This window comes from Corvus moneduloides, chromosome 2, assembly GCF_009650955.1.
Source record: "Corvus moneduloides isolate bCorMon1 chromosome 2, bCorMon1.pri, whole genome shotgun sequence".
NCBI classification, from domain to species: domain Eukaryota; kingdom Metazoa; phylum Chordata; class Aves; order Passeriformes; family Corvidae; genus Corvus; species Corvus moneduloides.
The window spans coordinates 103,906,651-103,925,665 of NC_045477.1; the positions used below are offsets into that span (position 1 = coordinate 103,906,651).

General features: G+C 40.9%; 1 protein-coding gene across 5 annotated transcripts in view; it reads right to left on the reverse strand.

The window, feature by feature from the left end:
• MID1 (midline 1) overlaps nucleotides 1–19,015 on the reverse strand; it is a 251,547-nt gene that overhangs the window by 136,253 nt on the left and 96,279 nt on the right. The window contains exon 1 of one of the 5 annotated variants that reach the window (XM_032100632.1): nucleotides 13,977–14,246. The exons of 2 other annotated variants lie outside the window; for them this stretch is intronic. The gene's annotated coding sequence lies outside the window, so the exon portion shown is untranslated. Of the gene's footprint in view, nucleotides 1–9,055; nucleotides 9,163–13,976; nucleotides 14,247–19,015 lie in introns of those variants that run through there. 2 more of the 5 variants (XM_032100626.1, XM_032100629.1) reach the window with 2 other exon arrangements.

Genomic DNA, 19,015 nt, shown 5'->3' on the forward strand with positions numbered 1-19,015 from the left:
AGCCTCAGCACATTTACATTTAAAAGATAAAGATAAATCTGCAAAATATTAAAAATACGACCATGTACCAAACCTTTGAAATGATGCTTTAAACCACAGCCAAGATTTGGCATAGCAAAACATCTGTGAATTATTCCATCCACTGAAATAAAATGCTCTGAATCTTTGGAAAATGTGGTCTATGCATTTTACATGCTCAATGTTAAACTGATAATACATCTAGAGTCTGGGCATAAATTTCCCAGGTCAGATTTGGGGATTTAGACTGTTTTACGGAGCAGCCTTTCTTAGTATGAGCATTGTCCACTTCCTACTATCATTGAATATCAATTATTTTCCCCAAATAAATTTCTGCTAGGGTAATAACACTAGCAATTTATCTCCCTTATTCTGAGCTATTCTGGAGGCTTTTATGGTTTTTGATCTTTTATACCATCTCCCTTAAATATTTTCTGATATTCTATGACTCATTTCACTATTTTTATAAATAAGATTTGGAGAGTGGATGTTCCTCGTACCCTTCTGAGTGATGGGAATTTGTTTTGCCCATTCTCCTTACCTCTATCTGTCAAACTTCTGCCCATATGAAAAAGTAGTGTGGCATGAAGTCTCTTAATTCATGCAAACAGATTTATACAGAGAACCTTCCTATATTTCCTTTTTTAAAAAATGGGAGTCTTTCAACAACAATAAAGTAGAAACAAAACCCCCAAATACAGTAGTTTACCTATGTGCCAATTTACATCCTCTTCCTGAAACAAGAGTTGACAAGTCCAACATGTGTGACCAGTAACTGCTATTCAAAGCTAAGCTCTGGAAATGGTGATTGACATGGAGCCGGGCATTCCTTTAGCCAGGGGAATTATCAACTACAGACCAGCCAAAATAAACTCAGAAATTTCCTCTGGGTGTTAATCACTCTGAGTATCATTCTTTCCCACACACTGGGCAAAGATTCTTGACCTTCTGATTTGGAGCAAAATCCCTCCATTAATCAAATAATTTGTCCATTATCACCTGAAGACATATGCAACCTTTTCACCCTACACAAGAAAGACCACATTAAGTAAATAAATCTCTATTGTAAATATGAGCAAATCCCCAAGCTTGTTTCATTTCCTGCAGTGCATGTGCCATCCCAGCACTGCTTAGTGTGGATCTGCACAGCATAGCACATTAACACATCTTTTAAGTCTCCAATGGATGTCTTTGCACAGAACTTCCACATGAAACAGTCCAAAGTTAGGAAAATTAATTATCATTGACCTTTCAGCTATAATGGCTGGACTTACGCCTGGCAGAAGTACAGCATAGTGCATCTCTCCGTATCATGATACCACTTAGGTTATATGCCTTTCATAGTACCTTTTACTGAGATAAAAGCATCAAATGTCTTTATCACAAAAAACCAGCTTTTCCCATGGAACTGCAGTCATGAAATTGTGGGGGAAAGTTTTGGTATTGTCACTTCTGCAGGGTGAATCTTTATTCACACAGTGGAAGACCTACAAGCTCATCAGGAGTAATGTTCTTACAACTGGAAAAAAGCCCCTTTTTAACAGCAACTTATGGTAAAAACTGTTCTCAGAATTTTTTACATTAATGCTGCCCCAGAAGTGCAGCTAACAAATTTCAGAAATGAAGATGCCTAAAGTTATTTGTATATTTGTCTTTTTAAAGGATTATGTGGACATCTAGCCCTCATGTGCATCTGATTTCAGCAGCTGGTAGAGAACATTTATTTGCCCTCAAGACTAAAACAGCCAGAAGCGTTGCAGTTTGATCAAAAGACTAAGCCTTATATTTTAGTTTCTTTTACAGACGTTAAAATACCCAACACCCCAGAATTCTCCTACAAATTTTAAAAAGACACTGCAAAGGAAAGCTTGCTAGGAAAATAGTTTTCCAGATGATTTATAAAACTAAACTCCATTGACCATCTCATTACACCTTTACACTGCGATGCAAATATGAAGAACACGTGCAACTGGGAATGGTTCTTTCAAGAAGAGAAAGGCCAGACAGTTTCAATGGAGGTTGTAAGTGTTTAACCCCCTTTGTAAGCCTTCAGAGGCCTTCTTTATCCTTCTTACCTTTCTGTCTTCTACCTTCCTTCTCTTTGTCTCCAGTTTTTGAAATTTCTGTACTATTTCTCTCTCTTTCATTTGTGCTTAGCAAGGCAAGTTCTGACTTTGTACCACTAAAAAATCCTGTTTTCATCCTCAAGATTTTCAAACAATATTCTTTCTCAGTTTCTGGACAAAGACTGCCTGCTCTGCTTTCCTAATGCAATTTGAAGAAGAGAGACCGTTAATCTTTTCCTTTTCTAAAGTCTCCTCCTGGCCTCCTCTCCCACATAGTTGTTTTCCCTCTGGGCCTCTCTCTGTCCCTCTCTTCTGTACTTTATTTTCTGAGTAACCTAGTCTAGTCTCAGGAATGCACCCTGATATTTTAAAATGTACTGCTCTCAAGAAAAGTAGAGTTGCTTCCCCTGCTATTTTGTAGGAATAGCACACAAACAGCCAGACCTCCTCTTTCCTTCCTTTCTCCTCCCCTTCTCTTACCTCAAGTACCTTAAAAAAGCAAACACACCTAGACATCCCTTGGAATAGCACCAACCAATGGCACAAACAACTGCCAAAAGATGTCCAGAAAGGCTAAAATAGATTTTCTATTTTAGGATTTTTCAAGAAAAAATTGCAATTCCAGTTCACTGCTACAAGGATAGGAAGAGAAAGGACAAATCAGTTTTCTTTGTCATGATCAAACATCCAGCTTTACACTGACAGTGCCAGGAGTTCTACCTCCCTGATGAGGTTAAATGCACATTTGAAAAAGGAGAGGGATTGAGACACCATTTCCCCTCTCCTTCCCCTGCATTTACCTTACAATTCTGAGAGGTATGGTGTTGTCCAGATATCTGGGGAAGGAGCAGAATGCCAAAAAACTGGGGAGAGAGTAGTGAGGAGGCAGTAATAGAAAACCTAGAGCAGTGCCATGGTGGGGGTCAACAAGGCTCAATACAAAGAGCTAAAAAAAAATCATTGGACTAAGAAAGTGTACTGGAATTAGTCTGAAAACTCAAGGGAAAGTTAGGCAAAAAATCAGCACCATTGGTTATTAGTCTCTTTTGGTGCATACCTGCATCATCAGCTCAAGACAAATGGGGAAATAAAGTACATTTCTCCACAAACCCGTTTTCTCCAGTAACAGTTTCCAGATTTTCAAGACCAAAATGACACAATCTGTCTTCCTAAAGCTAACTCTTCTACAATATTTAGAGGTATAAATTCATAGAAACACACAATAAAAAACATCATGGAAATAGACAAATTAGACAAAATCCATGATCTAATACCGCAGGAGTTCTGGTCCAGAAAGACAGATGATGCTTGTGAAATAACTAAAGCCCTTTGTGAACAATCATGCAATAAGATAAAGTTAACCAGGGAAAATCTGGGGGCTTGTTTTTGTTTTGTTATGCTGGCCAGGAAGTCCCTCTTGGAGGCTGTAAAGTAACATTATCAACTAAGCCATAATGGGAGCTTAAACAAAGAGAAATGTAATGTTCTGCTCTTGGAAAGCATTAATCCCAAGCAGCAGCACAATCTGGGGACTGATGAGCTGAAGGAGCAGCTCTGCTGAAAGGGACCTGAGGGAAGCGGCAGGCTGTGAGCTGAATGGGAGCCAGTGGTGTGTCCCAGCAGGGAAGGCGGCCAGCAGCCTCCTGGGCTGCACCAGTCAGAGTGCAGTCAGTAAACCAAGAAATATGGCTATTTCAGTCTGCTTACAAGGTCACACCTGGAATACCGTGACCACTTGTGGCCCCTCAGCTGGAGAAGTTGAGAAGGGTCCAGCAGAGGCCACTGGGACTATTAGGGGGTTGGAGTACTTCACATGTGAAGAAAGGCTGAAGGAAACAGGTTTGCTCAGACTAGAGAACAGAAGGTTCAAAGGGGATCTAATCACACTCCTTGAATATCTAAAAAGTCAGTTATAGAGGAAATGGAGCTACTCTCTTGACAAGGATACCTGCTGACAGAACAAGAGGCAGTGGGCATGAGGTGCTGCAAAAGAAATTCTGTCTAAATTGAAGGAAAAAAAAAATCTTCCTCATGAGAGCAACTGAAGACTGGAACAGTCTGCCCAGGAATGCAGTGGACTCTCGAGCACTGGAAGTGCTCAGTATTGTTTGAGGAAATTGCTGTAGCGACCTGTGCTGAAGAGAAGGTTGGGCAGATGTCTCCAGAGTACTGTGAGAACTTTCCACGAATCCCTAACCATGCACAGTCATCCTAGCTATGTGAATTGTGTTGTCAGCCCACAGTCATCATCCTCCTCATGCTTTTACCGCTCTGGGGATATGTGATATTTATTTCCAGTCATTGCTAATCCTTCATAAGCAGTTTACACATTAGTTCTGTTTAAAAGAAGGAGGCACATGGGAAGCAATAGCAGAATTCTCCCCTGACAGCTTCTCTTGCAGTCAAGACATTCAAGGAGAGTTAAATTGTTGGAGGATTTTTTAACCTTCAGTAACAAGGCTTAATTAGGGATCAAGAGCAAATGTTACAGCAAAGAAGAAGCACCTTTGAACACTCATTCATATTGGGCTTTTGTTCCAATTAAGCTGGTTAACAAGGGATGCAAGAGCATTTGCATCTGAAATATGCTCAAAGAATTCAGATAGCTATTACAATTTTAAAATTTTTTTAAGCTGCAAATTCGGAGTAAGCAGGACTTTTTGAAGATTAGATGTATTTGTGCAGAAATGTTACAGAGGAAATGTACAAGAGGAACTTGTACAACTCTTACTTAACTCATCAAATTATTTTGAAACTGAAAGGAACAAGCTCATGCTAAAACTCAGGAACAATTTTCTTATTATTTGAGACAATATGAATTAAAATAAAAATTGTAAAAAAAAAAACTGGGAAAGAAAGCCTGATTTTGCTTTCACTATCACCTGATCTGTTCAGTATTTGTCACAAATGTGCAAATTTACTCACAGATGTATTTGAACAACAATAAAAGAGTATTTTGAAGGGGGGGATCCACCTGACCTCCCCAATAACACTGACTTCAGCAGAAGCAAAATCCGGCTTCAGAGCTGCCCATTTTGGATCAAGAAATGTAAGAAGCAAAAGGTGCAACCTTGCAATACCCTACATTTGTTAAACACAGTAAGGGGCATAGCTGTGAGGAGATAGGTAAAGTTAAGGAAGAGATGGAGCTTTCCTTAGCTAACATTTACCAAAATACTGTAACAGCAATTTTTTTCCATTAGAGCAAAGAACAGTAACATCTAATCCCCTGGCTGTTCCCTGATGTACCACAATGTGAGCACTGGCAAATGCAAAGTCTTGCCTTACAAGTCAAATGGTAGCAGAGGAAAAAACCAGTATAAACAGGAAGAAAAGAGCTTGTGATTTTGTTGAAGACTTAAAAAAACACCTCAGTTTTTCCCAGAGAAATACTGACGACTTTTTAATGAGACTTTACCTTTCAGGGAAGTATATAGTGTGGTTCCTTTAAGCCACTCTATTTTACTTAAGTGTCTAGGTAAAGATAAAAATGCTGGGTTTTAGCAATTAAAAACCTTTATGGGGAAGGTGTACGTGGCTATATGAGTTAGCACAGTCATTTTGTATTTGTGAACTTTATTGAGTTTTAAATACAAAAGGGACAAGATACTTTTCAGAATTCAGAGCTATAATTTTGCTGTGACTAAATTCACTCCTTTTTGTTGCACCGAGGACACGTATAAAAGGGAAACTGGTTTCAGGAGGTTTTTGTTTTGTATCAGTTTTTCCCAGATCTCTAGAATTAGCCTGAAGGATCCTTTTAGAGAGCAAGTAAATATATAAAATATTAGGACAACACTGCAATGCAAAAAGGATGTTAAATTGCTCATCCAAGGAGATGACATAACTAATACTGACATAATTTCCAAGCAGCAAAGCAAAACTAGGTCAAATCACATTGACCTATCTAATATAATAAGCTCTTTTTTTTCAGATTTTTACAATGTAGACTCTGTCTCCAGGCATTAATGTCCCCTGTTATCAATGTATAGTATTGTCACTCTGCTTTAATGTCTTATCACCATGTTGTGTTAATTAGACCAAAACAATACAGTGCACTTTTGAACTGTTCAAATCCCAGTTTGAAATCTCTGTCTAAATTATAATTCTGAGGTTTTCCAGTTAGAAATTAAGTCATTAACCCTTTACCCATTTCAATAGGTGCTGGTGGTGATGCCATAGTGATTTTTTGCCTTTTCTTTTATACACCTTTTATATAGCTTTTCTGTGTCCTCAGTGCTTTTAACATGCATACCTGTAATGCCTTAAGCCTGATAATTTAGCATAGTCCTAATATTCCGTTAAGCCAGGAGACGAAACATCCTGGAGGCCTCATAGCTGGGGCCAGAAAGTCCTATGCTATCCTGAGAAACCAAGGTCCTCTGTAGAACACATCCTGTAAACTAAGATAAGCCCGTCCAGGCAGGAATTCCTCGGGATGGGGGGATATTGTGCTATTCATTTAAGATTCTCATTGGGAATCTTTGATAGATATTCTAATTTGCAAGGTCCATAAATTGTATATGCTACCTATTGTGCATTTTGGCCCATTCCACCTGGACGAAGCCACACACCTTAAGGTCCTTAAATAAATACCGAGGTAAAAACCCCTTTTCCCTTAAATGGTGTTTAGTTCTTAAGTTTAAGACCAGGGAAGGGCAACAGTGGGATATGGTAAATTTTGACCTGTATAGTCAAAACTTGAGCTTTGTAATTTGTTCAAAACCTGTCAGTGAGGAAATGCATGCTAGTATCGACAGCATTTGATACAAGGCATAACCAAGGAATACCTCTCTCGAGTATCACATGGACAAACCTGGTCTGTGTTTGACAGTGATATCTCCCTGCCCAAGAGCTTTATCCACATGCACTGCCCTGAAAGGAACAGTCCTTTTCCTTGCTCAGGGCAGCTTTCCCTTCCCCTACTCTTGTTGTTCCTCTGCACATCAGGTTTACAACACAGGTATTTTTCAGTGAGATTATTAACAGATTTGCGTAGGCTTCTGCCTACAGCCTCTTGCAATTCCATCAGGAACAGGAATATGAGTAGTAAGAGAGAGATCTGTCTGTATCCTTGCTTCCAGAACTGAGGTGGAACCAGAGACCAGGCTGAGGGCTTGAGACCTCACTACCCAGGGAGCCAGATCTGGTTACAAAGGAGGAAAAAAAGCGGGGGCAGGAGACAGAGGCAGACCTTGGTGGTCCACAAAGGAGAAATCAATAGAGTGTACATATGCCGTGTAAAATACATCGATTTTGCAATAAGGGTATAATCTTAGGGAGAGAAGACCGGTACAATCCAATGATAAAATCAAAACTTTTGAAGCTTGCTTGGTGATGACGAGTTCTTTGAAACTGGGATGCTGGCTGTTCTTATGATGGAGTGGCTGGATTTGGCAACTAAAATTCTAAATACAAATGTATGAAAATGTGTAGTGTTTCTCTTTTCCTTTTCTTTTCTTCTTCTTTTATATTTTTTTATGTCTCCAATTACCTCTCAGAAAGAAAAATCCCCAAAATACACAAAACAAGCCAAATTAAAAAAAAAACCAAACCAAAACCAAAACAACCAAGAAAACCCCACCCCAAACAAAAACCCAAACCACCAAAACAAAATGAAAAAACCAAAAGGAATCATATTTCCATATGGGATAACTACTGAAAAAAGAATAGAATTCTTTTGAGAACAATTTTGCTAAAAAATACTGATTTCTCAGGTTTTTTTAAAAGAAAACATCAGTCTTGGCTAGTGCCTCCAATAAAGGTTTAAAAAAACCGGGGGGGAGGGGAGGGGTGGTCTTATCTAAGCAAGCTCTCACTTCACCTGAGTCTACAAAGTTCGTCAGCTTGCCAGAATCACAAATGAGCGTGCCCTACCACTCTGGGGTGTCTGTGGGGAGGGGAGTCTCTCTGAGCTGCTGCAGCTGTTCAGTAATGAAATACCTGCAGACCAAAGAGATGAGCTAATGCTGTTAGTCATGGGCACCTGCTCGGACACTGGGTGCTGGGGGGAGGCTGGGGCCCCACAGGTGCACAGGCAGCACAAGGCAGCATGGGTGAAGAGTAATGGGAAGATGTTTTTGCCACCAAAGGCACGAGAAATATGTTGGCCTCCCTGTCCCAAAATGTGGAGCGACTGTTATAGCATGTCACCAGCTCCTTTCTGGGGCATAAAATATTCCTCCATAAATATTTTCCTTAAAGACTATCACACTACAATAAAAAAAATCCTATCAGCCCTATGGATCTCCTCATTTACTGTCCTTTTATTCCTTTTATAGGAAGGAAACCTGGACTTTCGTTTATTTGTTTTACTATCTCAAAATCGTTCTTGCACCCAGTTATCTCAACACTTATGCAAGCAACAAAGTTGATAAAACTTTTGGGCCAAACAAATATTGCCTCTTTGCCAGCTTTTCTCTCCTCCCACATCCCCCTGGGAAGATATAAATACTAATGATAAACAACTGTTACATGGCAACAAATGAGGAAGAATTTTGAAGAATTAAGAACTATTTTTACTGTTTAGAAAAGAGATCAAAATCAGCTTCCCAGCCTTTAGCCCTTTTCCCAGCTTTCAGGCAGGCTGGATTCTGCACTGCAAGCCAGGGATCTCAGGAATATACAGCAATTCCTTACAGCTTGCTAAAGCATTACAAGCTCTAAGCTGCATGACTGTAATAAAGACTTTGAACCAAAAACAAGCTAAAGAACGAAATACCTTACGAAGTCTGAAATTCAGTTCAAACAAACTCCAGCGCACACCCAAAAGGCAATTAATACAGCTGTATGTGAATACAGGTCTGCTCCTTTCTCTCAGCTCAGACTTCACCCACAGACAAATAAAACTGTTTCTACAAAAGCTGAAGCATTTTTTGAGCTTCAGCATATTCCCTGAGCATTTACCACCACAAGCTCCTTGTTCCCAGCATTTCATTTTCCTTGACCCGAGCCTCCAGCAGATCCCTTACCTCTCGTGCTATTCTGTGGAGGGACTCTGAGGTCTGACAATTTTTTGCTGTGCTCAGAAGCTGTTGAAACCCTCTGTGGCACTGCCTGCTTCCCTGTCCCTTGCCAGTGGGGAAGCCCTGAGACCAGGCAGCAGTGGGAAGCCGGCAGCCAGCACAGCAGAGGGCTGGTCAGGCTGGAGGGAGGGAGCTGGAGACAGATCTCATCAAAGGTAGGAGGCCTAGTAGGGATCATAGAGACGGAGATACACATTCAAATAATTTAGGTGCTAATGGAAGCTTTAGGTTGGGTTCTGTTCAAGACGTGAAATGAAGCTGAATTTTTATGTATTTCAGGCTTCCATCAATGCAGAACGTGGTGTTACTTAATAACCTGACACTGAAAAGCCAACATTATTTTAAAAGTATTCTACATAAAGTTAATGAGGAAAGTGACTATGGATATGTATTTTTATAGCCTTAGGTTGAAATTCTATCGTGGGAAGATTTTGAGAGCTTCAAGTCTGACCTCTACAGGTAGGCTGCTGAAATAGGAACAGGGATAGCAAGTTGTAGACAGAACTCTTAGAAATCAGGGAAAGGTAATGGATCAGATGCACTACTTAAAATCACATTATCATCACTGCCTCCTGAAGCCGTATTTTAAAAACACAACTATTGGTAGCATCATCTGCAGCAAACTGGCTCCTAGAAATGCTTCTTTTGCAAACTGCATAGATAGTGCAACACCATGAGAAAAAGCACATCCAGCATGAATATTTTTGCATTCAGGAGTGTAAACGGGTTATGCTTCTGCTTTTTATTATCCCTCCCCCTTCCTCACCAATCTTCCACATGATCTACTCTTGCAGAGCTACAGAAACAACCATTACTTTGAAACTGATAACATCCATTTACGTTTTGCAAAACTGATGTTTTTAAATGCCCTGACTGGTGCCACCTTTTTCTAATCAGAACCAACCACTCTAACAAACTACCCTTTGTCAGGGGATCCCATCCCCTCTGTTCCCACCAACCTACAGCACATGTTGCTATAGCTACCCTGCATGTCTATTTACCACACAAGTGATCAAAGGGAGCAGACAACACACATGCACAAGAAATCCTTGCCAGGCTTCCTACCGAGCAATGTCCAGCCACTAATTAACTGATACACTCCCCGCCTGAGGACTCTGGACATTTGTTTTCTTTATTCTGCATGATACACACAAAAAAAGGACAGCATTCTTCAAGATGTTGTTTCTTCCCTTACAGGCCAAACAAACAACAAAACATCCCAGGATGAACTCTATAAGATAATTTCCTAGTGCCAGGCAAAGGATTACAGAACTTCAGGCTAAGAATACAGATTTTCTACACAGGAACGCATTAAGAATTTTAAAAGGTATGCAAAAGAAAATAGGAAATAAGAAACACATGCTAAGAACTTAAACAGCTGAAAGGAAAGGGAGTGATTTTGAATTTTGCATATGTTTTGCACTGAAATGGTATACAGCCTTTATTCACTTGGTGAATTATATGCACACTAAAAGCCATATGACTGCAGACATAAGTAATTGTAATGGTTTTATGCGCCTTAGAAACACAGTTTTTCATTTTTAGGTGGCCTGTCAGTTAACAGTTGAACGTCTTTATGTGACAAAGGCCTCAAGACTCAAGACTGCCTCGATCAAAGTCAATGGTACTTCAATAGGAAGAGGCCAAAATAAGGAGCTGCATTTTTTTTCAATGACAATCCTGAGAGCTGCACTTCAGGGATACGTTGTGGTTGAAAGGGAATGAAAATGAAGTATTAAAATTCATCAAACATTTCGTTTTCTGTGAAGTAGGCTTAGGAAACAAAACAGAGCCCACAGTGCCCTCTCCAGTTCTGCAGCAAACTCAGGGAATCCAGCCACATAACTGTGTCCAGCCACAAAAACTCCACTACCTTCATAAAGGTTGAGCACCTCTTTAAGAGTTTCCATCACTTGCAAATTTCCTTACTTTATAAATAATAAACTGAACTCAGTACTCTGAAAAGCAAAAAAAAAAAGTGTTACTTGCAAAGGTTTTTTTCTTGTCTGTTAGTTCTTTTTTTTTTCTTGCAACCATGTTAGATACCTTTAAAAATTGCACTTCTGCTTCCTAACACTAGTCGTATAGCACACACAAATGTGTATATTTCCTGTGAATGCTTAAACTTTTCCCAGTACATTGTGATCAGCATAGTTTCCCAGATAGGATAGAAATGCTCCTATTTTGGTTGCTGGACCTTATGTGTGAGGTTATTCTATGACACAGCAAGAAGACACCTCTTGCTGAGGTTTTCAATGATCAGTTAAAAATGACTGCTTTTTTCTACTGTCTCATTTACAAATCTCAATGCAATATTTACACCAGCCCCTGTGACCTGCTGGAGACTATTGGACTGGCACAGTAGTAAGGTAGGTTGAATCTTATCAACAGGCTGCATATTACATTTCTACAGTAATTTTTCCACTTCCACTGGGGAAATTAGTGTAATTCTCTTTCCATGTGCTATTGTTCAGTCGTTGTGGGTTGCCCTTGGGTCAGATCAGTCATCAGCACAGTACATGGTTTCATTGCAACACCTGCAGTACATTGCCACGTGCCTATGTACTTGATGGTTAACTCTGCAACACCAAATTGAGCTATAGCTCCCACCAAGAGCCTCTCAAAATGGGAGCACTCACTCCCAGAGCCTGAGAAGATGAAGAAGTTAACCCACTCCCTCCCAGCTGGTGTAAGGATGAGGAAGGGAGCACAAGGGAAGGACAGAGAAAGCAGCAGGACAGATAGGGAAAGATGACTGTAGGGTGGAAGAGTAGGTAAAAAAGAGCTCTCTGTTGCTCTGACTAGGAGGGCCATGGAAAAGTCGCCCTCTGCATGTTCCTCTTTCCCCTAGCAATTTCCAACTAGAAGCAGGAATGAGAGCTCCAGCTGCACATGACTTGCCTGCTTCTAAGTGTAATGGATTTCCTAAACATTCTATACGGTTAGTCCATAGCCCATCACAACCTTCAGTTCCCACCAAACCACGAGCTCTGCTGACAGGGGCTGATGCACACAGTAGCTCAGCACCACCTTGACATCAGCTCCCTGGATTTTGTCCTTCGGGCCCTAACAGTGCCCACAGACTTTCCCTGCCAAACTAAAAATATTTGTGCACAGCAAACCAACCGAACCCAGAGAAATACTCCCAAACTGCTCCCTTGGCACGGGAGAGAGAAACCACACTCGGAGGCAGGTGTTTAAACAAACCCTGGCCGCGGCTCAGGCGGGCGCTCCCCCGAGGAGCACGGGGGCCCCTCGGAGCGCGTCCCCCTCGCTGCGCTCCTGCGGGAGCGGGGCGGGAGCGGGGCGGGAGCGCACACCCACCGGGACGGGCCGGGCCCGGCAAGAACGAGCCCGCCTGTGCCTGCACCTCTCTTTAGGATGGAATGTCTCCCCCATCCCTCCTCCTCTTCTGGAGGGTACGTGTGTGCCTTAGCATTCCCCCCTCCCCCGCCCCAAACTCTATTAGACTTATTTGCCTTGCTCTTTTAACCCACCACCTATGAATCTTCATTACCCATGAAACCTATTCTTTAGGTAGAAATACTTCAGGAGAGTAAAGTGCACGTTCCACAGAGCATTTTACACTTCATTTTTGCCGTCCTGTAACATTTCTGCTTCTTTCGCACTCCTCACTGGTAACCCCCTGTGCCAAAGTACCCTCTTGTGGCGATAATGATTTCTGATGACTACGTGCATCCAGCTGACCAACTTTAGTATAAAAAATGCCCTTCATTGTGCTTTGCAAGGACAAGAATTCCCTTCTCTTTAAAGAGTTATAAAATGTGGTGCTTTTGCTAGTGGGAGCAAGAAATACCTTTCCTCTTCCTATCACCTATATTTTCTCTTTCTTCACCCTTCCTCACCTCCTGTAACTTTGAGAAAACTGGCAGGGAAACTGGGATTTCCCACCATGGTTTCAGAAAGCGAGCATAAAACAAATGTTCCATTTGCACTACAGGTGCAAAATCCTCACGCATGCATTTCCTGGACATGTGCTATAAAAGTCCCCCTGAGAACTTGAATGAATGACACCCACACAGAAAACCTAGAAAACTTCTCATTTCCTCATATTTACCCACTGCCTACCCAGAAAATAACAATTATGAGCAAGTTTCGGAAGTGGACTAGCTTTTTAAACTAGGACAGATCTTTGATTCATTCTTAAGATACAGCCAGTTTTTCTTCGTCCCACAGGGCTCTTCTAAGTGTACATTGTTGCTGTAAACTATGAACAACAAGAATCAAAAATGTTTTGTCACTGTGCCTTATAACTGTGAGAATGAAAATAAAAGCTCCTTTTGTCTCCTCAGGTGAATAGAGGTCTCGAAAAAAACCCTCATTTGAATAATCTTAGAAAAAAAATCTCTAGAAAACCCATCTTAAAGTACTTTTGTGAAGCTGCAAGACAGCTTGAAACTACTACATTTTAAAACAATCAGAAGATTAAAGCCCTCGCAGGCAAGGAACTCATGCAGAGCTGTTTAATAAATTATCCCTGGGCTGAATTATTGGCATATTTAGGCTTATAACACAGCAAGTTCTTTCCCTTCGCATGTCACAAGCAGGGCTGCGAGACAGCCTACACAATGCACTTAAACCATGGCAAACTGGAATTGATTTACATAGCTCGCAAACCGCTTCCATGCTCCCTACAAATCTAAAACGTACCATGACTTGCATGGCATCCCTGCCTACTGGGAGAATCAGGGGGGAAGAAAGAAAAAAAAGAATATTTTTTTTTTTCCCATCCCGGAAACTTACAATTATAAGAGAAAAACAGAGGAAGGGAAAAAAAAAAAAGCAGTCGAGCTCCGCAGGGAGTGAGACTGGTAGTACCCGGAGCCGGCGGGCAGTGGCTCCTTACCTGCCTCATGGTGAGATTCCCATCATCCATCCAGCCGGCCAGGGGCTGCTCACACCGCGCTGCTGTCGGCAGGGCAGAAATCCATCAAGTTTCTCACAGTAAGCAAGTTTCCCTCCCTCCTCTTCCCTGTCTATTATTTCCCCACCCTTTTTATTCTTTGCTGGGGGGAGTCCTAGGACAATGTCAAGTTTCCCAACCTTCTTTCCCCAGCCTATGAAAAGTCGGCAGCGGGGAGGCAACTGTCCGCCTGACTCTGATTTCAAACCGCAGCCCAGGGATGGAGTAGTTGGCTGAGCTGGGCCATGGAATAGCCCCGCCAATCAGGAGGAAGGGGAGGGAGGCAGAGCACATAAAGGCTGCTGCCTACACGAGGATTAGGAAAGCTTTCAACGGTTTAGAAGACTGAAAGCAGCTGGAAACTGTGTCTAGGGCTACAAAGAGGGAAGTCAATTTGCGGTGTGAGAGATTATTCCCATTCTCATGTAACTGCTCTGGGTCTGCTCGAAGCTTAACAGACTCCCAGGACTTCAGTAAGGATATGTAAATGCCCAGTTGAAATTAGTGCAACATCAGAGTGACGCAGGAACGCTCGACAGCCGCCCGGTAAAGTGGCAGTATCCCGTCTCCAGAAGCACCGATTTCCTCATGTCAGATTAAAAGGGAAATTACATAATGACATGAGCAGGAAGTAAAATACCCTCTTACATTAAGGGCAAGTGCCTGTCTGTTGGAAGGAACAGAAATGTGTGTGGATGTGTAGGCTATGGAAATGTTTTGTTGCAAAGCTTTATTTGTTTCAGTGGCAAATATTTAATCATCCCTAGCCTCAGTTCATTGTCTGCTTTCCCTTCTTCGGGGAGGGTGGTTTCCCCATTCCCGAAGCTGTGTTCCTCATGCAAGATAACACTGCAAATGCAGTGCAAATGCAACTTTGAAGGAAAAAAAAAAAAATGTTTTGCTTTGTTTTGTTTTTAACGAGATCAGCTGCTATTTGCTGCCCCTCGGTGGCATTCATTAAAATAAACAAAGAAAAGGCAAAATCAAAAATCTCAAATTTGACGTGCCATTGCCCTTTGAGTTGAGTTACACCTTTCATAGAATTATAGAATTGTTTGGGTTGGAAGGGACCTTGAAGAACATCTAGTTCCAAATTTCTTGAGCTAAAAAAAAAAGAAAAAAGCGGAGAAGTGCAAGCCTCCATATTGATACCAGCCAATCTTCTCCAAAGTGGAGAAGGCTTCTAACTTAAGATCAGTTCAGAAGCCTGTCAGTTGCTCTGTTCCGCTCTTAATGGAAATCTGTCTTTTGATCTTAGGGAACAATCAGGCAAATCTGATGCCTGAAGTAAAGTCCCAATATCATGAATTTGCTTCTGCAATGGCTTTATCTACCAATGAAAAAATTAGTCACTACCGAGAAAACCCTTAGCAGTACAAGCAATCTTATTGAATTGAATTACAGAAAAAAAAGTTACAATGATGTTTTCCCCAGATTTTAATTAAAGGCTTCCAAAAATATATTTCCTTTAAACTTATGATAGGCTTCAGCACTGGCTATGTCACAGGGAAAGAATGAAAAGATCCAAAATGTGTATTTATTTGTTTTCCCATTTAAAGACAATAATGATTTTTCTCACGAGTGCAACAAAGAAAGGAGTATGCAAATATTGATACTGTGTAGGTCAGAAGCAAGGCATGGATGGAGGGAAAACTTGATTTAAACCACTACTGCACTTTATCCAGATCCAGCTTTGCTCTTGCCTGGTCCATGTCCTCAGGTGGGAGGATCCAGTTATATGTTTTAATGTACAGCACCAACCATCTCCAGGGGTCAATGTAACCTGTTACATAAGGGTAAGTCCAACACTCCTCTCTAGCCAATGTGAGTGACAAGTGAGCGACACCCCAGTGATGGTCTAGTACTGCCCACTTGCACATTGGCTTGAAGCAGCTGCAATGCAGAGAGTGAGGTGCATTAAGAGCATTTAACAGGAATGCTTGTCTCCTGTTCCCCAAGCATAGCTCAGGGGACATTTGTCACTTGAAATAAGTGTGTGGTATGTGAAGACCTTTTACTGCTTTAAATCTAGGAGAATCCTCTCCAGGATGCATTCATAGAAAACATAAATGTACTTTTTCAAAGTAATTAGACCATCAGGGGTAAACTACCCTGGTGAAGAGGATGTAGTAAAAAGTTCAAAACTTAAAAAATTATTATAAGGATTATAAAGGATTTACACCAAAACCTTATATTTGATTTCAGGGCTTTAAGAAGGGGATTCTTAGGACAGTTTCAGAGTTTCACATGGGAACAAAGCAAAAGATTATGTAAGAACTCAAACATTATAAAGACAAAACTGTTGCATATCTTTTCTGGAAGTGCAGACACCTTTTCACATACAATATGCACAACTTACAGGATAGGATGGGTACTGCATTTTACTAAAAAACCAGCAGAATGTGCCATCAAAAATGAATTAGTTGTATGGGATAAAAACTGATTTCTAGTATTAGCAAAAAAATGAAACCATTAAAATCAGTGACCTATGTTCTACGTGGGGTGTGGGCTATTCTTTTTTTTAAATCCAGTGTCACAAACAGCCCCTATTCTATTTACGCCATTCACTTTACACCTTTGAAGAATGTATTTTGTAATCAACCCACACTCAGTTGATGAGGGGTTTTTTGGTGTAGTACAGTTTTTGTAGTCCAGACCAAGATAAGTCTGCACCAGCTGCAGGGGGTGCAGTGCTACTATCACACACAGTGGATTCAGAAAACTAGGTCCTGCACTTCACTTCTTAGAGTATTCAGAGTGGCACAAGAGGAAAAGAGAGGGTCTATATCTGAAGTGGTTTTGCAGTCAGCATCCAAAGACACAGTGGTACAGCTAGATGTGAGGAAGAGGAATTGCCATCTGGGTTGCAAGAAAAGACAGGTGCTGTTTTTTTCACCTTCCTCTGAAAATCCCATTTCCCGTCTATAACCCAAGTATATGTGTATGCATGAGGAAGTCATACGGTGTTTGGGGAAGTGAAAGGAGATTCTGTCCCTGATAGAGGAGACTTTTACAGTCTGTCCAGTAGAACCAGAGGAGGTAAGGGCAGCCAGAGGAGGTGTAAATTCAGACATCTCTGGGAGCAAAGACCTGCATAAGCCAGACCAAAGTCATGGTAGGGACCACAATAGTTTTAAAGGATTCTTATTGAATTAATTCAAATTAAAAGAAAAATGACCACAAGTACATGAAATCATTGGCAGTTTTATGTTATGAGAACACTGGTTATCAGCAGTAATGGTCACATATTCCTCTTATCAAACCCCTTGGAGTTATGAGTGACACCAGCAGACACAGAAACACCAAAGTAGCTCTGACCTTGCTGCTCCCTGTGGATGCCTGCCACAGTCCTTATCACACACCAATCACCTCCCAAGCACAAAGGGCAGACACACAAGCCCTCCATCTAGCCTCATGTCTCAAGCATTATGTTGACTCATTCACTAAAGCAAAATCAAAGTAGGATAACTTTAGCTGGGCTTCCATTATTGGCAGCACCAATCAGCAAGATCTTCAGTGTGGTTCATACTGTTCTGCTCTTGACTTGGCAAAAGTAGTCAGCAGGCACTTGTGAGAACTCAGGGTGTTGGGTTCGAACTAAAAATCCTGCCTCCTATTTCTACTAAGGACAAAGATGTAATATTAGAATACAGTGTCGTGAGCCAGTTTATGTAGCCAAAAAACTCTGAGAGTTCCTATAAATGTGCAGAAAAACCCACCACCATGTAATACCAGTTATAAATCGTACGTTATGTAAAAGTATCACATATTTTTTACACAGACATAGTAAATTAGGTGTTGGGTGCTCTTTGTCAACACATCAACTGTTTCTGGAAATGTTCATCTAAACTTAGTGGGATGAGACTTAGTTCAGTGCTCATCAATGCAGTGGGCAATTTTGAAGGTTCTAAGTTGTGACAAGGTAAGGACAAAAAATCTTGGTACTGAAAATTTAGCACTGTTTCAGAATCTGAAACTTCTGCTCATTCTGATTTGTTAATTAAACCTTCCTTAACTACTTTGATTGTTTCTAATAAATTATCAAACACAGCAATTATTTTGAACTGGTGGATCAAATGCAAAACAGCCTAATGTGGAATTACTCAGTTGCTGGATATTTTTGGTGTAATACAGTTTTCATAGTCCAGACCCAGATAAGTCTGCATCAGCTGCAGGGGGAGCACAGAACAGGAAGTGGAGAAAAGGACTTTCTCTCATTAGCTGAATTCCAGCTGCCATGGAAATCCTCCTGGGCCCAGAGAATTTAATATACGCTAAAGACAGAAGAACTGCTCTGTCTCTTTACTGAGCTGTGCCAAACAGAGACAGACCAGACCCCAGAATCTGGTTATATGGTAGGAGTGAAAGAGTTGCAGCGAAAAATATGACCTGGCAAATAGGTGAGAAACAAACAACCCTAGTTTGAAAATCAGCATCTTCAGGTATGAAGTCAATCACAAATAGATTGCCTTTAATTTGCAATATAGACAACTGATAAAGACATGCTTTTCAAAATAAGACAAGCAGCTAGACTGCTGCACTTTGAGAGAAAAAGGTAATATTCACACCCAAACTATTGGCATTGAAATTCATTTCTAATGGTTTTTATAGTCCCTCCCTTGGCAGTTTTAAATTGGCACCTGCAGGAAGAGCAGGATGTCCAGAATACAAAATACTACTTAATAACCCCATATAACACTAGAATATTTATCAAAGGCAATGCTAGCATGTACAAATAAACTCCAGAAGAACTGGCACAAAATATGAGGTTGTAAGATGAAGACAAATGTATGAGAAGCCAGTATAAAAGAAAAAAGAAAAAATTCGGAAGTACCCCAAATATGAAAAACTGTTCTCAAGATGTGAACATTACCATGCAATAATTTCAAGTGATATAGTTAATATTTGTGAATTTAAGACTGTACAGAGCTGGATCTCACAAAGCAGTACTTAAGTGCTTTTATCAACATCGCTGCAGTGGA